At 43.3% G+C, this 25,339-nt stretch overlaps 1 long non-coding RNA gene across 1 annotated transcript; it reads left to right on the forward strand.

The window, feature by feature from the left end:
• Positions 1 to 1,627, forward strand: LOC147197126 (uncharacterized). The gene is made up of 3 exons (XR_015102527.1): positions 1 to 370; positions 594 to 701; positions 1,415 to 1,627. It is a non-coding gene; the product is annotated as an uncharacterized LOC147197126 (long non-coding RNA).
• The last annotated feature ends 23,712 nt before the right edge of the window (positions 1,628 to 25,339 follow it).

The raw sequence follows: 25,339 nt of genomic DNA on the forward strand, positions 1-25,339 counted from the left end.
GTTCTCTCGCACCTTTGCCTTTTGCAAGCGCTTCTGTTTATACATTGTTTTTCCTTTGCTCTTTGTGACAAGCAATTTCTGTTTGCGCTTTTCTGTATATATTTTTGTTATCACACTTCTAGCCTGCATTCAGCCTGGAATCCAAAAACATGATTCAGTTCGGTCCAGAACCTGACACACTCTTTCATGATGAAAGTTAAATGTACAACTGCTGTGACCTAACCCATGTATTGACTTTCATGTATAATATTACTTTGCTTCTTTCTCCTCGGCTCTCCACATGACAGGAAGGACCAATCGTAGCCTTGAGGCAGAAGAGAAGTAGGCAAGAGGATGACAGGATGAACCCGGGAGAGCTCTAACTTGGCAGGTACATATCCACAAGGGGATAAATATAGTTTGGGTTAACTTGATTTTGCGTGTGTGTGTGTGTGTGTGTGTGTGTGTGTGTGTGTGTGTGTGTGTGTAAGAGAGTGAGAGAACTTTTTATTGCTGTGGATCATTTGCACCGAAAGTGATTGGCACATATTGTCCTGCATGCGGTTGAAATATAAGACATGACATGTGCTTTGTCATTCACACTTCCTGCACAGCCCAGTCAGATGAGCCTCTCCCCTCACCCAATCACAGGAGATTACAACATAAAAGTACATCATCCTACACCTCCTCCTCACATCACCTGAGGCCATGGCACCATGCAGGTAACAGGGATTTTTTTTTTAATGTCATGTTTTCCTTCACAGGAGGTAGTTTTCATCTCAACACAAAGTTGTTTCAAACAAAAACACTTTAGTTTATTTACAGTTTGCTTCTATTGCTATTGTCTGTCCAAAGAGATGCCCTTAAGGTACTTGGATTAGATTTTACCCTTGGCCGCAATGTGTATCTGGATTCTTGTTAAGGCAAATCATTTTAAACTTTAAATTCAACCGCCGCAGGAAGCCACCAGTTCAATGCTGTAGATTGGCAGATAAGTGTTTACCATCTTAATGACATTGATTTTTCATCTGTTGAATTATGACCGCACTGAATGTCGGACTGATGTAATTTAACAATGGAAGCGCTTTTAAAATAACCTGCCAGACTGACAGAGTGACGATAGTAGTTCGGTTTGAAGAAATGATGGACTAACGAAGACGGACTGGTGTCCAGGCCGCTGATGGTTGACACTTGACAAACTGGCAAATTTCGCAAAAGGCCCACCTCTGAGTTGAAGTATACAGTCACCATACTCTCAACTTTTCTAATTTCTCAAGCTTGAACTTAATTTGAAAGGAAACAGTTTATCATTATGATACGGGGGACAGTCATGTGTCCAAACACCTGGAGAAATCACGTCTACTGTCGGTGCATTGTTGAATACTCTGCAGACTGCCTTTGAGATGGAAAGCATATAATTTACTGCTCTGTGCAGGCTGCTTGAGCACATCGGAGCTGCACAGTCCCTCACCATCTGTGATTTCATTTTTTTTTTTTTACTGGTTTCCAAAGAAGCCACAAAGCCATTTGACCTCTTTACCTTGGTCTAACAACACGCAACCTCGTCACCAGAGAGACATCAGGCACGACAATCATGACTTCAGCTTTTCAACTTGAACACTCAAAACAAATCATCCTTTCATGCAAGTCCTGGAAATAAATAGTACGTTTGTAAATAAATACTACGTTATATGTTCCTTTGTGTGAGGGCCTTTGTTTCCGCCTCCTCGCTTCCTGTTTCGTTTTTAGCCAACTAGTGAGGAGACTTACATTGGGATGTTGCCCCATGACTGGAGATCTCTTTATTTCCTATTATTTCCACCATGTCAAGAACATCTATCATTATCCTCTGGCCCAGATGGGACCAGTGGAGGTCACCTGCTGACCCCTGAACCTTCTGTTGACCGTGTGTTACCATGGCGAGGACAAGGGATTAGTCACTAGAGAAAGAGTCGCTATTCTTGTTCTCTATGTTGTTTCTCTTGGGTCTTCAAATAACTTTTTTGAGTTTGGAGACAAAAGTCATTAGGGAAAGGAATGTATGTGAATTTGCATTTGTGTGTGTTGGGTGGGGGTTGAGTTTAGAAAGGATAACCTCTGACCCTGGGTTGCATAAATACAGTTCTCTCTCTCTCTCTGTCTCTCTCTCTCTCACACACACACATGCACGCACAGCTATGTAATTTTATCTTTTTATTAGAACATATACTCCCACATTCACTCACTGAATTCTTTCCATGGCTCACACACTCCTGAAACGTTTAAGACAAGCTACACTTCATTTTCTTAAAACGTACACTAACCTCACTTGACCAACCAGTAAATGTTTATTCTTGTATCACAAAGCCATGCCTCGTGAACCCTAAAGGAGGGGAAAGTCCCCAAAATAACATGTGACCCATCTGTCTGACAGATTTATGCCCCCTTAAGACCATAAATTTAATCAAGAAAGACAGCATACACTTGGGAGATGTCATCATTTGTTTCAGGGACAACGGAGGAAGTCTCCATACTTATCAGTTAATCTCATCATCAGGTCTGAAACTCTTTTCGTTGAGTTAAGATGATTCAAATAAAGCCTCCAACGTTTAAAAGTAGGCAAGACTTTTCCAAAAATGTTATGCATTACATAAACAAAGGCTTTCCAGTGTACGCTGGTGGTGTCACTTACCTCAAGCTAGCAGAACAATCCGTCACCGAGGTCAAAGTTCAGTTCCAAGGTGTCTAAAATATGGGCCATAAATCACCCTCACCCCAGTTCCATTCACAAACACTCCCCATGGGTCCATGCAAGCACTTAACAAGACAGGACTGTGAGCGCAGGCCCCATTGCATATTGGTGACTCCGATTCTTTGCAAAACACGCAAACGTGCAAATTACAATTCAACAGTTTGTCAACAAATGTCTCACAAGTGGCTTTCAGTAAATCTGATCGCATTGTGTTAAAAATTAAATACTTGTACCAATGACGGCAACCTGAATGGAGCGCAGTACCAGTAATGCATCACCAAAGGTGTCTGACCAGGCTCAGTTCAAATAGCAATCATGTCAATCATATCCAAGTACATGCACCAAAGCTGCTAAAATGTGGTCATGGGTTTAAAAGGAAATAGAAAAAGTTTTGGAAACATTTGTCCAGGAAAAGCGAGTCTTGACCAAAGCACACGAGACTGCATGTTGTGTAGATATGGAGAAACAGTTCTGTTACCTTCTGGGAAATCTGGGAAATGGCAAAACAAGAGGAAAGAGGAAGAAGAAAAAGAAAAACACAAAGCAGGGGGTCAGAAGGTTATAGTTGGCCACTGGCATGAGTCAAAGGTTAAAGCCGGCCTGCATCCTGTCAACAAATAGCAGCAGCCATGTTATCTGTCCATCAACACGTTGTTCACACTGTGAAGGTCATTTGTGCTGCTCAGAATTCTCTCACATTAAATATTTCACCAAATCTGCTTTTGGCAGCGATTTCAATCTAAAAGCAACAACAAACAGCCTTTGTTGTTGCTGTTTTGAGGGCTATTACCCCTCTCTCCAACAAGATGAAGAGCTAGAAAGAAGGACTGCAATACATCATAAAAATATTCATTTCGTGCATTCGATGACATTTGAGCCATTTGAGTTCAATTGATTGTTCAAGCTCATTTCGACGGTAGTTTGGAATGAAAGGGCCTATTTAAATTGAACATGTGCTCATTGCGCACACGGTCTCAGTTTTAAAGTTGATTAAAATGGTCTTTAGTTGAGTAAAGTTTAGTAAACACATGCTTTATTCTGTTATTGGGTATGCTCTGACATTTTTAAATTGGAATGAATAAGAAATTTGGAAAATGAAATGATAGGTCAAGCAAAATCAGCACATAAAGGCACCGGAAAATGACTTTTTTTGGTCACAAGCTTGAAATGGCACCATAAACTAAATCAATTAGCTACAGGTTTGTTCTCTTTTAGTAGCATTTGACAGTTTCTTAGTAGAAATGAATATGAATATTGATACGATCTATAAGATCTATGTCCCACTGAGCAAGAAAGACGCCTTCTCATTAAGGCCACTCCTATCCTGTCTGGAAGAAATCAAAACCTGGATGGCACAAAATTTCTTGAGATTCAATGAAAAGAAGACAGAGGTGATATTGTTTGGTCCCAGTGGCCCTTGTACATTCCATCCTGTAGACTTGGGCCCCCTGTCTCCTTATCTTAAGTCAACAGTCTCAAACTTGGGCCTTAAACTGGACAGTGATTTCAAACTCGATCGGCAAATTGGTGCCGTTGTTAAATCCAGCTTCTTTCACCTTAGACAGCTGGCCAAAATAAAACCTCTCCTCTCACATGAACACTTTGAGACGGTAATTCATGCCTTTGTCACATCCCGGCTCGATTACTGCAATGCCCTTTACTTTGGAGTCAGCCAGTCCTCCATTAAGCGCCTTCAGCTGGTCCAGAATGCCGCTGCTCGCCTCTTGACTGGTACTCGTAAGAGGGAGCACATAACTCCTACTCTGGCATCCCTTCACTGGCTCCCCATTCATTTTAGAGTTATTTTCAAGATCCTCTTATTTGTTTTTCAAATCTCTGAATAATCTCGCGCCACCTTACCTCTCTGAGCTCATCCGCCCCTACACACCTGCCCGGCGCCTCAGGTCTGTGGACCAGACTTTATTAGAAGTACCAAGAACTAAACTGAGGCTCAGAGGGGATCGAGCCTTTTCTGTTGCTGGTCCCTCTCTCTGGAATGACCTCCCACTGAACATTCGGCAAGCCTCCTCGCTGCCCATCTTCAAAACCCTCCTCAAAACTCACTTGTATTCTTTGGCATTCGACTCAGCATGACTTAGATTTGTTCTTGGTTTTACTGTTTGGTGCTTTCTACCGCCTTTATTACCCATTTGTCTTACTGTTTATTGTGCATGTTAAATTGCTCCATGTACAGCACTTTGTATGCAGCGATGGCTGTTTGAAAGTGCTCTATAAATACTGTTGACTTGACTTGACTTGATATCATCCTTCTCTTCCAATTGCACTAATCACAACACAAAACACAACAAACGTCAATCAAAATCAACAACAACATTCCAAGACGTCAACACTGTCTAAAGTGTTCTCAGTAATAGCAACAGTCAGACTGGGCATCCTACTGGGTCCCTGGCACTGCTTCCAGCATATCAAGGTTTAGAAATGTTGACTTTTCCCTTCATACTGTCAAAGCCCATTTTTGATTGCTTACAAAAGAAATGAAAACTCACACTTCTTGATCATCTCTGTATGTCAGGTTCGTGGGCCGTCACACTATGAAAGCTAATCAGCGATTGTCGGCTGTCATGCGGTTCGACCAGCCCTGAAATCGATCATCATGGAAAAAATCATCACATTTTTCACAAAGTTTCCGATGGCAAGCAGGGGCCTGCTTGCTAATAATTCTAATGAGTCTTTGTACCACTAAAACAATTAAGGGCAATAACACACTCAATCAATAAGATATCGATGATCAAATATAGTAAATGTCACTCTCTCTAAATTGAATAAATGAACAAAAAGCTAATTACAACTCACATTTGGATTTAAAATAGCTCGCTGTATAACACAATCCCACTCTGTGATAATATTGGTACTAGATTGATCAAATTATGAGACGTCTTTTGTGTGAGCTTTCTGCATTTTGGGGACCAGCTCTTAGCAGCTTATAAAGCATTTTAACCCACCTGGTGTTCTCCCGGTGCTCCAGATTATCCACTCCAGGACTTGACATCGGCCAATCCCAAATCAAGCCAGAGTTCATATGAGAAACAGTTAAAGCACGAGCAAGCGAAGACAGGGATTGAGCTCGCGGTCTGCTTTTATTGGATAGTATTTGGAAGCCACAAATGTTCTCCCGACTCTACTTGGGAAAACATCTCCCTCACAGTTATTTGACAGTAGAGTATAGCAACAGCACATGATTAGGAAGAGACGAGTGGAGTAGATGACAGATTGGGAAACAAAACAGGAGCCGCCATTTCCACTTTTCACCTCAACATGAGTCAGTGTACAGAGCCAAACAAGTTGGGATTCCCCCCACAGTGAGTGCTCTGCGGGTGTTTTAGCTCATTAATATCAGGAGGCAAAATAGGCAGTCATATACAGTCAGAACAAGAAGGTAGCAATGCTGTGTTTTTTTTAAGAAGATATACAGAACGGCATGTTACACAGCGTACATGCATTACACTTCTGATATGTAATCCTCAACAGGAGCTTGATTTCTAAGGTCAGTTGGGTTTTTGCGGCACAGTAAAACAGTAGTTAGCAATGCTGTCTTACAGCAAGATTTGAGGTTTGACTCATGACTGAAGTTTGTTTTTCCACCCTGGGATACTCCAGCTACTCTGAAAGTGGCCTCCCCCAAAAAAAGAATTGAATTGAAACAAGCCAGCAACAAGAGTTTTGGTTGAGCTAATCTCATCAAATCCACATTTTCTTGAAAAGTGCACGTTGAAAGTGAATTTTTAATTATGGGCTGACATCGTCCACCATCATAAATCAAGCTTTGATGCACAACTCAACCAACCAGAAGCCAAACATAGCTGAACCAATGAGAGGACGGAGAAACTCGCTCATCACCAAGCCTTTGAGAAGGTGTTCAGCGGTAAATCTAAAAACTGAATGACTATCGTAAAAGAAGAACCAGCGATTTCAACGGTGTGTGCGTGTGTGTGTGTGTGTGTGTGCGCGCGTGTGTGCGCGTGCGTGTGTGTGTGTGTGGTCCTGCACTTGATTGTGAAGGCATTGGATGAAATAATATTTGCATGGATACACATGGCAGCTGAAATCTGATGGGACCAAAAAAAAAAAACACACTCACAAATGACTGGAAACCGTGCGACCAAGACACAAAGACAAAAGGCTTTTGGGAAAAAAAATATTACCATTTCATGTAAATTGTGAATGTAGGTCCTTAAACGTGATAGTGTTTGGACTGCAGATAAGACCATGACATCACTGGAGTAAGTACATTTGTGAGTAAAATGAGATGACATTTTTGTTTGTATGTGTGCTGCTACATTTTTCCAATGCACATGGGTGCCTTGGTGCAATAAAGGTTGGGAAACACTTCTTTACACGGTCTGATCGCTGACGTACAGGTTCAGCACAGTGTTACAATGTCCATTCCTCACGCCCTGGTGCCAAGAGACAGGTGTGGAGTGTACTGGCCATGCCGTGACCTCCTTACGGTCGGTGTAGTGTTTGTCATCCAGAGATCCACCTACCTATAGTTCCTACCCCACCTGGGACAGAGCTCGCTACACTTTGGGAAGCAGACTGGAAATGAATGTGCTCAAAGAATCAAGAATGAGAAAGGACAGAAGGGGACAGGGGGACACGACAAACACAAGAGAGTCACACATCTCCCGGGGTGAATGTACTGAGCGGGAGAGCGAATAACACGGCTAAGAGTTAGAGCAAGTGAGACAGACATTTGATATGCCACAGGCCACCAGTTTGCTTTGTTCTTCCCCCCCGGCAGCTGACAGACAGGACAATAGCACCGGGGCACTGCTCCTTCTCTCTCTGCCGCCGCTCCCCTCCTTTTCTCTGCATTCTCCTCATCTCTTGCTCTCCACCTCCATTCATCTCCTCCTCGCAACCTTGCATACGCCGGGACTTTTACGTGGAGCCAACAAAAGCTCATTATCATATGTTTTGGCGAAGCCATGCTTGGATGACTCTTATCCAAAAGTTCCCACTCCAATCACAGAGCCTGCAGAAAAGGCAGAACCAAATTGTGAACCGTCGAAGAAAAACAGTATCTGGACTGCTGAGTGAAAATAGACTCTGACAAATGAAAACAAGAGAAATATGTGTACTTTATCACACCATTGTACCTGTCGGCTGCACGCACTCTTACAGCTGCCGTAAGGCTGTATTATTCAGTCCACATTGGCTTACTTTCACTGCGGGTGTAGTGCCTGAGGAATAACGGAAGAGGACTGCATTGTTGCAACATTGAATATGCTGTGCAATCTCTGCGATTGGAGAATTCTCTCATGAATGTAGACAGTTTTGAAATAAGGTTGCCTTCGCCAGCCTGCAGTTGAATTGTAAAAGATTCACAATGCGGATGCAGTGTAGTTTCTGCTCGGTTTGTGTTCCGTTTATGTTGAGTTCATTGTGCAGATTGCTTTCACCGAACCCTTCATTTGCTCTACTATGTGCCTACAGGGCAGAGCAAGACACTGCCGCAAAGAGTTTAGTCAACAGAACTTTCACTTCCACTCAACAGTGGAATAGCAATTGAAACAACACAAAGCAAATGTGTGAAATAAAGCTTAGATTCTTGGAACACACTGCCCAATAGAAGGACACAAAACACGGGAGGCTTCCATTGTCATCCCCTTCTTAACTCATTCACTCCCAAAGACGTTTTTAAACGTCTTTTCGGACTTGGTCCAGAATTGGCTGGTACTTAATGAGTTAAAAGGATACTAAACTTATTTTGCCATTTTCAGCAGATATTAACTTTTTACTCTGAAAATGACTCAATAATTTGCTCTTAAATTCTAATTTGGTTTGCAGTAATATGCCGCAACTATTTACATACCTGTCACCACCCAAGACCAACTGTACTCTCATGTGAAAAAAAAGTGCATCTTCTTGCACAGACAAGTGTTGCAGTAAAAGTTCTGAAGTCAGATATGCTGTAATGGGATACCTCAAACTATTAAACAGGGAATAGTGTACAGGCACTGGAAGGCGAGGTGTAGATGGGCCCCCTTCCTCCAAAACACTCTTGAGGGCTATCCATTGTCCAGCCAACATCCTCTTTATAAAAGAAAGCATGAGAGCATGTGTGTGGGTGTGTGTGTGTGTGTGTGTGTGTGTGTGTGTGTGTGTGTGTGTGTGTGTGTGTGTGTGTGTGTGTGTGTGTGTGTGTGTGTGTGTGTGTGTGTGTGCCTGCGTGCGTGCGTGAAACAGGATGTCTCTATCATTACTGAAAAGCAACTTTAGCTCCCTCCACAAGCCGCACACCCATTCCTGTGCATTGTCTCCGAGGGAGTGAAAATTAGCATGAGAGAGCATAAGTAGGAACGCAGGAAAATAATGTGACACATGGTAAATGGCGCCGCCATAAAAGAAACGACGACGGGGAGCACGTCGCTGTTTTGCTGCGGAAAGAGAGATCATTTATCGGAAAGTGAGTCGAAAGAGGAGAGGCGGTCATGCGAAGAGAATGAATCAGGGGGAGGACAGAAAATACATGATGATGGTTGAAACAGAGCCAGTAAAAAGAGAACATTTGACCCGGTGACCCTTCATAACAGCGTAGGAAGACTAGACAAACGCGGACAAAGGCTAACTAAAAGATAAGGAGAAGACTACTGCGCGAAAAGTTTGAAGCACTTTACCTTCTTTTTCGTCGATGTAATGTTACTTGGGTAGCATCCAACTACCTGTCAGTATTCCATCTGCTGCCTAAATTTGGGGAGTTTACTGTGTAGGCCGTGTGCTCGGAGGCTGGGCTTCATGCCAGCATTCATACTGTCAGTACTTGGTGGCCAACTAGCTTAAAACCATGGCCCACACTCAGTCCTACTTCGTCAAATCGAGTTAAGGGCAAGTGAAAAAACACAGCCAGGCAGCATGTCGGCCTACATGATTAAACACGTTTCAATTTTGCTTTGTTGTAAAGCGGTGACGTGACATCGCTTTGCTTCCATTTTGCTTGTGTGTGGGGATGCTTAATAGTGAGCCAACTTCCTGGAAGCCTCGCTGTGTGCCTGACTGATTGTATGTTTACTCAAATGTAATTGTCCCGGGCTGGAAATAAATAACAGGATTGAATGTTTGATTGGGTTTACTGAACCAATCTTGCATTTTAAACTTATTCTGTCGACCAAGAACAAGCCTGCTTTGCAATTGAGGGAGAGTTTGGCTGCAACATAGCATTGTCATTTGAACGTGTTCCCGTGATTGTGTGCATGTGGGTACCTGTGTGCGTGCTTAATCCATATATAATGAAGGCCATGCACAATATTTCTTGGACTTGAGCTTTGATGACAGAGGTGCATTTCCACTAACAGGCCGGTCTCTTGTTCTTTCTCTCGCCGCAGTTGCTCCAAGAGTTGTTCTCTCGGTCCCGCACATCTTCTCCGTCTGTCTTAAGACTTTTATGAACGTCTTACTTTGCCTCTCCTCAAACATCTAATTGTTGCCTCCTTCTTCTATCCTGTGCTGACAGCCTCAATGAGGTAGGTCCAACGGCAGACATCTGAAAAATGCACTCGGACAATTATTAGAACAGCATGTCCTCGCAGACGCATTCGGTAGAAAAGGAAATTACATCGCAACATGTGTTTAGAGTTTCAACACTTGGCACTCAAGCAGACAGTATGAGATGCAGCCGCTTGGATCGTGTGCGTTTGTGTGAGAGGGAGAGAGACAACCATGTATATGAAAAACCAAACTAATTGGATAACACGTACATTTGGATAAAAATGTTGATGGAGTGTTTTTTTTTCCCCCCCATCAAAATATTGGGAAGCTGTAACAAGTGCGACAAGATGTTGGCTCATGCCTCACTTGCTAATTCCATCCAAAACATCTGTAGCCTACGTCAAGTTAAACTATCCACGCCATACAGAGCCAATACATATTGTTTTTGCTACTGTTCGAAAAGGTTTGTCATACAAAATGAACAATGGACATTTTGAAAGGAGTTGTCAATGAATCCAAGTGAGAGGATATCATATACAGCCTCTCAGGAAGAGCCATTGTCTGTTGGGGAGATTAGTATCTTCAAACATACCCAATAGGGGACATCCTAGCGGAAGTTTATGAGTGGAAGTATAGCCACATTATCACCTATTTTGTTGAGAATGGGTGAGTAACATTTCTTGTGGGCGGTGAGTCACTTAACTACAGTCGACTGTGGTCAGCTTTTCATGGACTCCCTTGACTTTATTGTCGTGTAAACACATCCGTGAAATGTGACATCTGCATGTAGCCAAGTGCAGTCATGAACGCAGCAGGGCCACGCCGTTCGTGAAGCGAACAGGCAACAGGAAGCTTTCCAGCTTAATGGGAGCAGTTGGGAGGTGGATTCGAACCGAAGGGCCCTTCACTGGCCGCGGGCCGAGGCACTCCTCTACAGCTGCTCCAAAATGGAGGAGGAAGGGTGGAGAACCGTAAATATAGTTGAGTGAGTGTACATCATTGTTTCTCTCCCGTCATGTGATTACAGTCGGGAAGTCATTTTTACACAATTTCAACTCTCTTATCAAGCCACGTCCATATCTTGATTACATTTGAACATCATCCAAATAACACTGGGGACGCAATATTGGATTTGTATCACTATTTACGTCAGATCAATTCATTAAGTTCAAGAGGCGGTGTGGTTTTCATGACGTGGATGATTACAAATGGACAGATCAGTGCAAAGTCACATGTGGAGCTTGCAATGGGATTCAACTCACACATGCAGAGAACAATGGGTGGGCAGCGTCAAATTCATCTTCTGGAGTAACGTCTCTACAAAAGATTTTTTTGAAAAGTGCGCTTTTCTTTTTAATCATCACGTTACATTGTCCATTTGTCATGATGACGAAAGACATACAGGTGTATATTAAAAATTCTGGGGGGGTTTTGTGTATTTTGGATGGAAGAAAGGCGCACATTTCTTTCCATCCAAAATTGTTGATACTTAATGCACCTTGTAGAACACTAATTGTTTCAGATAAGGTAATTGCAACCACCTGGGAATGGCCAATTGTTGCTTGGACCTGATTGGCCTGAAGCTCAAGTAAACTCCCTTTATAAGACGAATGAGGAAGTCACTGCGCCGGACAACTTGGAGAGCAGTGCTACATGCGGGCTGCTCAAAACTGGTCAACTGTCACTCCTGAAAATAAAGAAAACTGGAAAATCTCCTTCCTGAATCCTGGCTGAATTGCCTTTTTATTCTTTTTTTCACCTGGCCTGCTGTTTCGCCGCATAACACCATTGCAGCTCCAATACGCCCCAAAATATTTTTAGGTAAATCATTAGCTTTCAAGTAGAGGGAAATGGATCTAAGGAGCCACACAAAGTACCAATAAAAGTTGGAGGTATGCAAAATCCTTCCGTGACAATGGGAGCAGAGGAGTAGTAAGCCTTTTGAATTGCCTGAAGCACTCTGTCCAAGCACAAAGACTTCAGACAGCCATCGCAGAGCATTTCAATCAGCACTCTCGTTCAGTCTTTTCAGCATTCCTCTCCGGCAATCTGCGCCTCTGTCTTTCTCGGGCTCACCCTCTTCGTTCTGTTCCACTCTCACCCTCTCTTAACTAGCTCTCTAATTCCTTGGCTTTTGGTCCTTTATTCTGTTCATCCTTTCCTGCGAAACCAGCAAAGTAATTCGTCTCCAGACAAATTGCCAATCAGCTCCGGACAAAGAGAAGAGAAAAGAGACTGGTCCTCAATAGATCCCGTCGCTGTTTTGCTAAACGCTCGCTCAGGGGAGGAGGGGAATGGGAGACCTCGCTTAAACGTGTGTGCATGGGGGGGTGGTGTGTATAATACCGGTTTGTGGGGGGATTTGCAAGTGTAAGCAGGGGTGTGTGTACGTATGCTCATTAAGACGATGTGTGTCGTTGTCGCCACCTCCTGCCAGGGTTCACCTCCTTCTCTATGCGGAGGTTAACGACCTCACCGTCCAATCACATTCTCCTGTCAGGGCGCTGTCGCCATCAGCAACAGGTGGTCCGGCCAATTGGTATCCTGCTAAGCGGAAAAGTTGTGTGAGACGGACTTTGGGATGAAGAAGGAGTCGCTGAAGCAGACTGGATCGGACAGAATTGACGTCATTCACAATTAAATGTATATACACAGGCTTGCCATGAGGGCACTTAAACTTACTGACCCCCGAGACATTATGCTAGCTTCATGAGTTCAAGCAGCATGCAAAAATATCATGGATACACTTTTTCAATGTGAAATTAAAAAATACAAAATGTCGATTCTATAATACGTAAAAAAAGAAAGTAATCCAATTGTTCATTCATTATATAGTTATTTTTATTTATGTTGCTTCAGTTCCCTGGGGTCAACCTTCGGGGAGAAAGAAATTGCTCCACAAATGAAGTCACTGATTCCCAAAACTCCTCCACAAAGAAAAAATATACAATATTTCGAGCCATAGTGTTGTTATTTTCTACCCCACTTATCCTATTTAAAAAAAAAAATAAAAAAAAGTTAAGTGAATAACTGTTAGTTGGGTTCAACAGGGAAAAGAAATAGCTCGTAAAGGATGAATAGCGTATAAGCAGGGGTTTACTGTACTGGAAGGTTCCAGTTCAAAGGATACGGCAATAGAACAGAGTTGGTGGACAGGGGTAAGAGGAGTAGGCAGACAAGTTTAATCGTCTCGTCAGTCTGTTATTGACCACAGCAGCTTTTTTCTCTCCTTCTTGGCTACAAGCTGTCCGTCACTGCGCCCACTAATTAAGCTGCAAACAGGCTCATAAAAAGGAGCAGGGTTTACAAAGGAGAAAGGATAAAAGCTGCATTAGTCTAGGCTGAGTGCTCCTGCCTCGTTAGAGGGAAGGAGAGGAGCAGCTCTGACATCTGTCTGATCATTAACTCACTTAGCTTGACGTGCCTGTAAATTTTGTCACCCCCTCCTTTCGTCTTCTCTGATCCACTCATGTACTCATTCACAATTACATAGATCACGTATCCGCCTAGCCTTCCTTTGAGTTGATTTTTGCTTTCAAACCTGTCTGTCTTCTGCACATAACAGTTCTTATCAGTTTACTTTCAGCTCACATATCCAAAAGGGCCGAGACACATGCACCTCAGCCAGTGCCATTTTGAAAGACACAAAAGGGCCCGAGGGAGAAAGACAATAAGGTATCACTGTGTCTACCGTGACATTGGATTTAACAGAACTCTATCCGCAGATGAGGTTGTTCCTTTTTCCGAAATGTAATTTGGTACTGGTATTGACTTTTTTGACAATATATCGGATGTATACCGTCACGGTATAACCCAGCCGTGTCAAATGACGTAAAGGTTTTCATTTTTCGTTTACAATAACGTACTCGAACCTCCTTCGCCTTCCACGGTCTTCTTTTGGACCAATTTTAAATTTATCCACTTGTGTTGCAGCAGCTGCTAGCAAACACTGAGCTCATCTCCGTATTTTTGTCTTCAATCCGGTGTGCGAGTTTGTAAATTTATGTGAGAGGCCGACAGCGAGTAAACAAAAGTGTTGCTCGACCAAGCTGGACTTTTATTACCTGACTGCTTAGCGCCAGAATTTCAGGGTTGGGAGGGTTACTTTAAAAAATGTATTCCAATCAGTGGCAACCGGTCAATCACAGAACGACGACCATTCACCTTCACACCGAAAGGAAAATGAGAGTCTTCAATTCCTCCACCACGCATGCTTTTGAACGTGTGGGAAGCTTGAGTATCTGTGGAAAACTCACGCAAACACAGGGGCTTGGAAAGTAAATTCACCAATTTTCCATGTGATTTTCAAGTTGGCAATAGGAGAATCATTCTCTCCGACTGATATATGAACTGACTAAAAAGTTAACAGTTAGTTCCCAATCATATCTGAAAATATGAGTAAAACTTTCTCTTAAGTCTCTTTACATTCAAAATGTCGACTTTTGCCCTTTGATTCCGGTTGATTTTCCCACCAATGCAAAATTTACAATGTACAGTATCAGCGTGATAAATGACTGCAGGAAATGCGTTGAGAAACGCGACCACTCAAAGCATACATTACTATTCTGTATATTTATGACAATCACAGATACAACAATAAGATGAAAATTTCCCAAATTACTAACAGGACTATGTAGTTTAATTACCATTTGCTTTCATCGTTATTAACAGCAGAAATTGTGTTGTGTATGCGTAAAGTATCCAAATATTCAAATCAATTAACTCATTCAGTACCAGCCAATTCTGGACCAAGTCTGAAAAGACGTTTAAAAACGTCTTTGGGAGTGAATGAGTTAAGGTTGAGTTTAACCATGGAGATGGCATTTTGACCTTCATTCTTTTGCCTGAACATAAAGGAATTCAGCGTGTCATTGTGTAAAAACATGTGCAATTAGACAAATGTGTATTTGAGGATTATCATGATATCATACCTGTATTACATGAACACATTTCAGTAAAATCTGTCATAAGTCTCAAACTATCGTGTTTTCTGGATATCTTTTTTTTTGTCTGTTGTCACAACACTGAACATAATACAGCTCACTTCAGTCTCTCTCTCTCTCTCGCTCTCTCTCTCACAAACACACACACACACCCTTAGGAAAACACCCTCCTAGACACATATTCACATGAAGTCTGCACAAACATTGCTCACTCTCAGTGGGTCTGAACCAAGATCAACAATGAATGTGACAAGACCAAGAACGTGTGTGTGTGTGTGCGTGTGTGTGTGTGTGTGTGTGTGTGTGTGTGTGTGTGTGTGTGTGTGTGTGTGTGTGTGTGTGTGTGTGTGTGTGTGTGTGTGTGTGTGTGTGTGTGTGTGTGTGTGTGTGGAAATTCGAGGTGCTACCCAAGTTAGTGATGTAGAAGCACAATCCTCAATGTTTGGTCCGCTACAAATTTGCCACAATATATACCATTTGATGTGAAAGCCACAAAACAAGATAATTTCCCATCAAAATTAAACAGTGTCACTCTCAGATTCCAGTCCAATAAAAGTTACTCATTGTGCCATTAACTTAACCATATGTCGCTCTGCCACTGCCACACCCACTCGGATTTTTGCTCCCTACAAGGTAAGAATCTTGTGATGTTGATTAGCAGGTCTATGAAGGATAAAGGCACCTTGACTGAAAGAGATTGTGTCTGGAAGTGGGAGCAGGGGTCTGGGTGAGTTTCCTGCAACTTTGTGCAATCGCAAAGCAGGAAGCCATACCCTTCCGTTGTACACACGTTTGCAAAAGACATGATACACCCTCACAAGCATACTCTTGCTTCATCAAAATCGCACAGGTAAACGAAAATAAGGCTAGTTACGGCGATATATATTTTTTGTAATCTTCATGACATTAAATCTGGGCATGGTTCTACGTGGCGCCAATATGAACACTGAAACCATACAGTACATACGCATTATGAAGCAAAGCACGACAAAGTATGTGGACTCTTTGGAACTGCCTGGATTTCTGCATATATTGGTCATAAAATGAGATCTGATGTTCATCAAAGTCTCAACAATGATTGCTCACAGACTTCTAATAACACACAAACAATTATATCGGTTCATGCATTTATTGGACACACCATGTAAACATTTAAAAGTGCGGGATGGAAAAAAGTATGGTATGTGGACCCCTGGGCTAATGACTTCTCTCAGCGCTAATCAGAGTCAGGAGTCAGCCAACCTTGAGTCCAATCAATGTGACGAGATTGTAAGAGTTAGTGTAAAGCTTTCCTGCCCGATAAAACACACACACACACGCACACACACACACACCAGTTTTAAGATTTCATTGCATTGCCCGAAGTGAACCGTGCCTTGCACGAAAGAGCTCTCAGAATAACAATCGAGAATCATTAACCGGAATTAAAGTGAAATGGGTCACAAACGTATCTCAAGAAGCCGTGATGTTCATCAAGCCATGGTAAAACAGATTGTCTACAAAGGGAAAAAGTTCATGGGCCTCCTGTGCTTGTGTGGTGTTCATTTTAAAATACGGTATACAACCAAATCCCCAAAAATGTTGCACAAAAAAAAAAAAAAATCCAGATGCACAAATCTCTGCGAACACCTGAATCTAAGCACATTCCTTCTGCACATCCTCGATGATGAAATGTTGGCAAACCAGACCCCTTCCTTTCCACACCTCTATATAAATATGCAAATTTGCATAAACAGGCCTGAGGGTGGGAATAATCACGCTACCTGATCAGATTATCAAATCACGAGTCACCAATGAAAAACGCGGAACTTCACAAGGTGTGAGCTCGAGATGCCTGTGAGCAAAGACGAGACCAGCAATACTGTTAATGAGACATAAATTTCGGATCGCGGGTGCTTGAATTTGTTCAGTAGGCTGCTCAACTCAAACGGTGACCCAGATATTTCACTCAGCGGTCAGGGCTCTGCGCCACCAAACCAGAGACTTGGTGGCTGCGTGAGTTCGATCCCCGAGTTGGCTACACCACGAGAATACCCCCATTTAACTCTTGATACACCCGAACGTGAGAGTGGAAAGCTGCGTATGACCCGTTTTGGTCGTAGTTTAAGAACCGATTGAAATCTCTGACAACATCCAAATATGTCCGTTGATAATTCTACGGGCAAGACATTAAACGAGGTGGGATGTCATTGAAGGACACCACAGAGGGAGCCACTGCTGTCCAAAAAAAACATTGTTATAGGTTTGAAGTTTGTAAAAGAGTGCTTAGATGCTCCACAGCACTACTGGCAAACTAGTGTGCAACAAGATGAAACCAAAGAGTTGTTTCCAAGGAACACACAATTGTGCAGTGTGCTCTTTATAAACAGAAAATACAGTTCGTGAATTTTTCACCGATAAATTACTCTGCGTGCGGGTTTCGAGAAATGCACACACTACCATGCGTGAATGCGTAAGCTGCTGGTTGTTGTAGTTTGCATGTATGTACAGTATTTGTGTGTGAGCGCGGGTGTGTGCGTGCGTGAGGGGAAATGAGCTAATTTGTCTGTGTATCCTGAGCATGTCCATACACGCTGCCGCTGCTGCCATAATGAGGAACACATTTGGTCTTCTATTGCTTCCACATGTGGCACTGAGCGAGGAGGGCAGATGCTTGAATACAAAATGTGTTTATGCGCGCGAGCCTTTTTCCCACATTTATTAATTGCACTTTATTTTCATTACTCTCGTGAATGATACGGGGACAGTTCAACAAAGTTACAAGGTTCTGTCGATGGTACTGCTCAGAGCAGGCTGACTGATAAAAAGAAATTGACTTCAAAACCATTAGCACAGTAGGGGACAGGCACAGCTTTCCAAATCATGGCCTTTTTGTCTTTTTTTTTTTTTTTTTTATCCAGATAGCTCCTCATAAAAAACACACGGCCTGGCACTTCAATGTTTTCCTCGAGCCAATTATGTGCGAAATGGGTTCTGAAAGGGGCCTCTGACAGGTATTTATTTTGGCATCCTCAACTCCAGCCAATTCTCACTTCAACCATAAATAATGGTGCCATTTGACTTGTGGTTCTTCAAACTAAAACCTGCAAAGTATAACTTTAAAGAAAGTACTCTCTGCGGAGCTCATGTGGAGCCAAATAATAGCACAAATTTGGCAGTTGCTTTTGTACCATCTTACTATCCAAACGCATGTCATGGGACAAGAATGTTGAATCTACCAACCCGAGAATAGGGCTATGTTATCGTACTTTTAAAAAAAAAAAAACGTCAAATTGTTCTTGCATTAACGCGTGTCCGACAAATTGGTCCCCAACAAGCAGTACAAACAACAGTGGAAAATGATTAACGATGCCATTTCAAGATCATATGGGTAGGAGGGAAAATGCTAAAAACAGCAATATTTTTCCCACAAGGCCATGGGGTATTAACTTGTGCATGTGCACATCAATACCCCGTGGTATTATGGGAAAAAGGTGATGTTTTTCGCATATAGCCTGCATTTTATTAATACGTTCAAACCATTTGAACGTGTTTGCAAATATGTTTACCAACTCTAACCGAAGCGCAAGTCACTACAAGACTCATCCTGCTCCCTCCCTGCCCTCACAAACACATGCGGGGTACAGCTGCAGCTGCACGGAGCAGCAATCGTATTCATTTACACTTAAATGAATAAACTGCTGGAGGGACTGAATGGGGGCTAGACAGATTGCTGATGGGGCTACAGAAACCCCTGAGCTCCGGTGTAGCGCCATGCATGTTCATTGTTCACGTTCTAAGACGGTGTGAGAATGGACCGCTGTCTCATGACCCACACGGTGGATGTTTTCCATGACACGCCCTCAAACTGAATCACGATCAATTTAAGTGTGACATTCGTATGATGTCAAATAGGAGAAATTTGTAACAGCAACAGACCAAAGAGTGGGAAAATCCTCCCCTGTTTCTTCTTGGACGACGGCTCTGCAAGCACTTCCAATTATGGCAAGCATGCACCGGGGCGCTGTCGACCTTGAACACCGCCCCGCGGAGAACACAAGGAAAACCAAGTGCGGAGTGAAACGGCCTTAACATGTTGGGAGGGTGGCCCCAAATCAAATTCTGCTTGGGGACCCGTAAAGATCTGGACAAGCAGTCCCTGCAAGAATCTGACTTGGTTCAGCTAAAATTCCAGCTTCCTGTCAATCATATGCTCAAACTGTTCAAGGTTGTTTGCATTTCTATCCATCCATATTCTGTACTGCTTATCCTCACGATGGTGGCGGATGTGCCGGAGTCTGTTCCGGCTCACTTTGGGAGTTTGTCTGCATTTAATAAATTATAATGACAGCTCTTGCAATGATGGTTTGAATCTTTTCTTGTCATTAAAACAGAGTAAATGAAGTTGATATTGTATGTGGCGGAAGATCCTGTTTGAAAGATGACTTATGTGAAATGGAGGAACTGATTAAAGATATGTGGTCATAAAATGTGTTTTCATTGTTTGCTCAACCATCAAGCATCAATATTGACTTTCAATGGCACGGCCAAAAATGCTGAGAACAGTTAACAACGAGCCCACGCCGGAGTTCTTGTAACAGGCTGCCAATTCATAGGCGCCATCTTTGGACATGCAGGAGAACGTGGAGAATGGCCTGATGCTATTTAGTGTGTATATATAATTATCAAGTGGACAAAAATAGCTGGAGAGAGTTATGATCATGAAAATAAGTAAGCGGCACGGTGAAGTGGTGTGGCTGGCATGCCTTACAGTCGAGATATTTGGGTTCAAATGTCAACTGAATATCCACCTGTGTGTTTCTATCTCCATTTGTGTAGGGTTTTTTTCCCTTATACTCTGGCTTCCTTTAACTATCACAAAAAAAAATCCAAAACAAGTTTCTTAGGGGGCGCCCCGGTGGGCCAGTGGTTAGGGCGTCGACCTCAGAGGTCGTGGGTTCGATCCCGGCTCCGGACCTCCCTGTGTGGAGTTTGGTTTGGTTTTCTCCAGGTACTCCAGTTTCCTCCCACATTCCAAAAACATACATAGCAGGCTGATTGAACGTTGATTGAACACTCCGAATTGTCCCTCGGTGTGAGTGTGAGCGCGGATGGTCGTTCGTCTCTGTGTGCCCTGCGATTGGCTGGCAACCGGTTCAGGGTGTCCCCCGCCTACTGCCCGAAGACAGCTGGGATAGGCTCCAGCAACCCCCGCGACCCATGTGAGGATAAAGCGGATCGGAAAATGGACGGATGGATGGATGTTTCTTAGGTTAATTGAAAACTCAATTTTACCCATAGATGTGAATGGGCGTGTGAACGGTAGTTTTTCTCTCATGTGCGCTGCGACTGACTGGTCCAGTCCAGGGTCTATTTAAGATTGCTCTATGAAATTGGTAAACAACAGAATCCCATCATTGCCTAGCACCTATTTGATGCCCTATCCTGTGAATTGAATGACAGTCCTGGTAAAAAATAATAATAATAAAAATCCCCTCAAGAGCTCTTCTCCCAGGCTTGGCACTCATAAGGCAGAAGTATACTCTCATCTCTTGGCCGATGTTTGTAAATTCTACTGTTGTGTCACTCAGCAGTATCTATAAGCACTGAAGTACGGGCCCCCACGTTAAATCAGTTTATCCTGAGAAAACTAACTTGCTCCTGACAACACATAATAATAGGCGCACCACCCACATGTTGTGTTTGAGAATCTACAATTCAAGCTGAAAATATTTTTTTTTCGGGTATAAGGGCCCGTGCGGATTTTAAGAAGAACTTTTCCACATTATGGAAGCAGGGGTTGCAGAATGAAGAAGGGAGAGAAGTAAAAGGAAATGAGAAGGGGTCGTTAAAGCACTCTAATGATGTGGTGATTGATGAGGGGCCCCAACTCTGACCCCACATTCGCACAAAGCCTGAGAAACAGAGCTGTGTTCAGTAAGTGTGTGTGTTGAATTGTGATCTGTGTTTCGGAATTTGGGCATTTACAGGACAATGCATTCTTCAATACAGAAAATCCAACGTCTGCTAACAAGGAGCAGCCGACATGGGGGAAACATGTTGAGCTGTCAATTTTTTTTTTTTTTTTGCGGTTCTCGTCTGATCTTATGGCCAAGAGCTCAAGAGAATTTTCTCTTCCAGCCCGTGCTGCCGATGCAGTGTACTGAAGTGTCCAGAAAAGGCAAAAACAAGGTCTGAAAATGGCAACGGGCGGGGTGCGTGCCTCAAGCGTACTTTCTGAGGCCCATCATTGACCGATGGTCGACCGGTGGCAAATGACGTCAGTGATGTAAATCACAGCGAGAGATGTTGAAGGCCTAATCCTAAAGCAAAACCCTTTACAGCCTTCCCAAAGTAGATATTCTAATTTCCTACATCATATTAGAGTCTTTGTTACTTTCCCAAATGCTCACCATTGTTCGGTTAATGCCAGACTATGAGCAATTAATAGAAAATTACAAGAATTACTTTTTTTTTTTTTTCATTTTGGCTAGCCATATACAGAGAGACACACTTGAACAGGCACACACGAGTGAGACACAGAAGCGGCCAAACTAAGTTAAATAAGGACCAGATGAAGCAGCCATGAGATACTACTGAAACACATGTTGACACACAGAAGCACAAACCGGTTCCTTTGATTCGGCTACAGCTGCGACCACAACTCAATTCTCTCTTCATTTTTATAATCCTCATCTCTCATTCATGCAACCGCAGCAGGAACTGCGACACTCCTCCTTCGTTATGGGGCTGTAAACTGCACAAATATGTTTGCGCCTTAGTAACACACATTTAAAGACTCTGTTTTTCCACTCACCGCGTTTGTTTTTTTTCACGTCCTCCCTTTTTTTAAATTCTCCTTCTATGGAATACACAAACTATCCTTTGTTGACAGAACTCAATGACCGGCGCTCAGCAAAAGGGCAAAAGGATCAACTTTTTTTTAATGAGATAATACGATACAATATATTGTTTTTTATATATTGCTTTCACAACAGCTGGAGCTGTAACAAGGCACTTTAAATGGAGAATAATTTGCTTCCCAGTCATGCCAGGTCATGAAACCCAAAGCGGCCAAGCCAAACCAACTGCAGTGGCGGCAGCATCAGATGCACTTCATGTCCAACTTGTTTCATGTTGAGCTGAATCACGTCGGAGGTCTGCGTTTTCTCTCCACTGGTATTCCTCGTCCACCTTCAAGAAACATCTCTCCCTCTCTCGGCCAGACTCATTGAACTGCAGCCAGGTCATTTTTAAGAGCCTCCACCACTCGTCTCCAACAGCATCGTTTGTCTCTCCTTTATGAGGGCCTTCCCTTGACCAGCCCTATTTCATGTTTAAGACAATATTTGTCCTGCAGCTTCTTGGCAGCTTCTGCACTCAGCTGCAACACCTCACCGAGGAGAAATTGGATCAACATGTGGACTTTGACCCGAAGATCATCGTTGATTTTTTTTTTTTTTACAGAGTGCTTTGCAATGTTTGTAACTTATATCATGAGCCACCCATCCAGATATTTTTTTAAGCCCTTGTCGCGACTGCACCTGTTTTTAGCAGCCAGCTTCATTAAAAAAAAATTTTTAATACTTTTTGTATGCAATAACTAATGTCATTTCTGTGGTCAGCTACACATTTCAAATCTGGTGTTTTGGTGAGGGTAAATTAAGGGCACGACAGACATATTATGGTTCAAATCCAGTAATATTATAATACAACCAATTAACTCAGTTGATCGTAACTCGCTCATAGTCGGTTCTTCGGACTTGTTCAGTGAACGCAGAAATCGAACGGGCACAGATGCGTGTACTCATCACCACACATCAGTATCCAGTCCTCCCCATCCCACCAAACGCCTTTCATCTGCTTAAGAAAACTCTTTTCCAAAACTCAGAGAACCCACAGACTAATTTGAGAGTACAACATTGTGGCTGTGACCACATTAACACATACTTGCGCACATCCTCAGACTCTCGCGGGAGGAAAACCTAACTTGCTCAATATCAAGCTCGCTCACTCACACGTTCACTCGCCAACGCAACATACACACATGCACACTCATTAAAATGATCATTCCCTAACACAATCACCAGGAGGTTTCTTGTCATGTTCAGAGAATGTATACGGATTAGAGTGGGTGTTAGCTGCTTTCTCAGAGTAAAACATTGATATAGCCGCATGTGGACATTGTCATGCAACATATTCCCTGCTGCAAAATTACATCACATGGTTGAAATAGAAACGTAAGGCCGAGGATGATAATGATAGGGTTTTCATCAAATGCCGCTACTCAAGCCAAACATCTTTCCGCACCAGGCCGCTCTATCCTGTGATGGCAGTTCGTCCGCTGAGCACCACTGAGCATGTGTAGAGAGTCGATCGCTTTATGGGTGGTTTTACTTGGAAATGATGGACAATAGCAGAGTCAAGACATGAGTACGTATGTGTGTCACTGATAAGTAACAGGTGGCCATCATCAGAAGAGTTGCAACAAGATTATTTGTTGCAACCACAGCCAGAAAAATGTATTGCATTGCTGTCTTGTTACAGTTGAAAGACAACGTGCATTCATTCATTCATGCTGTCCTCTTCAGTGGATTACTACTTGAACAGAATTTATTACTGCATGTTGATCTAGGAAAATAAAAATCCATAAAAGGTTACATTGATGAATGAATGAATAAAAATGCGGTCAAACGTGGTTTACAACCATAGTGCGTCCTCACGGTACGTGCACCATTACATTTAAAAAATAATGAAGGTTATAAGAGCAGGTCAACTGAAAGCAGTGGACAAAAAAAAGCTGTGACTGCAGATGCAGTGGCTGGATGACTCTGAATCCGGCGGGTAAGTTGTATTACTCCCAGCATATACCGAGCAACTCATTACAACTGAACTATTCAGTCCTGTCACGCAGTCAGCGTGGTTCTGCAGCTAGCTTTCATGGGTTGTTGACTATTTGAAATGCGTTTTGGCAGAGATTCCACATCTCAAATCGCAAGTTATGTCGAGCTACCTCCCTCCCTCTCTACCTCCCTCCGCCCGCGACCCTCGTGAGGATAAGCGGATTCCAAAATGGATGGAAGGATGGATGGATGTACTTGTAAGCAGAGGTCAGTCAGCATTCCATCAGAACTGATGGAAAGGCTGTCAATCCGTCACGGACGGATCCCCGTTTTGATGACAAATGGCAGGAAACTTAAAAAAAATGATGGAGTAAGCACTGACAGAAGTGGGGTTTCCTCCGTCGGTGTAATCGTTCGTATGACTCAGTGTCATTTGTCCCCGTACGCCTGCGGAGCGACTGCCCGAGGTGGGTAACTGAAACCACCACCACGAGCGGCCTCCGCACCCCGCTACCGGCTCGCTCGCCCCACCACCGCATGGACCGCTAGGCAGCCATGACCAATCACGGGAAGGCCCTCCACTGGCGTTCAGGCGGACGGCTCTTCCAGCCAGCGGGTCATTCTCCAGCGCCGGGGAGACTGTGAGGTCGTCCCCATGGCCCTGCTTTGGTGGCGCACGTCCTGCGGCTGCTACACGATCCTGCTCTGGCGGCGCAACCCCTGCAGCTGCCCTACCCTCAAGTGCGGCCTCCCGTGTGGCTATTTAAAGAGCCGTGTGCTCGCCGTTTGGGCCACCCGCCGGACTCGCCCTCCTTTTTTTCTTCCTGAAGCCAGTCTTCTCTGGCCCCCTCAGCCTTCCTTCCAAATGGGAACATTCTTGAGTCTCAAGCTCCCTCATCCTCGACCTTTCCCTCCTCCGGGACCTGTACGAGATGTTTGCTTACATGCTGTGCAGGTGGTGCCCTTTGAGGGGGGTACTGTTGTGAGTGGTTGTGTTTTGGGTTGGGTCCTTGATGCTGTCATTTGCTATGGTCCTTCATTTTTTTTCCACTTTTATTTTATCATACAGAATTGCGTATGACCAAATGTAGTTCAGTAACAAGTTGTCAGACGTCAAGTTTTCTTTCATGCCTTCTGCATCCAGCCCTGCTCTCTGTTGTTACTTTTGACTTTTTCACTGCCGTGTCCTGTCTGCTTCTTGGTCCAAATTCTCTTCCTCACTTAACAGCCACCCAGTAAAACCACCTATGCCTGCAACATGTTTCGGTTTTAAAAAATGAGTCCAATTAAGAGGGCAATGTGGAACATGAGAGGAGAAAAGGGGGTTCTTTCTTTTTTAGGGGGGGGTGGTTCCTACCAACTGGTCAGACAGTACAAGACAGTTCAGTCTCTGTGAGTGAACATAAAGTAAAGTA

The sequence above is a fragment of the Hippocampus guttulatus genome, chromosome 12 (genome assembly GCF_054856545.1).
Source record: "Hippocampus guttulatus isolate MCC_2025c chromosome 12, RoL_Hgut_1.0, whole genome shotgun sequence".
Lineage (NCBI taxonomy): Eukaryota > Metazoa > Chordata > Actinopteri > Syngnathiformes > Syngnathidae > Hippocampus > Hippocampus guttulatus.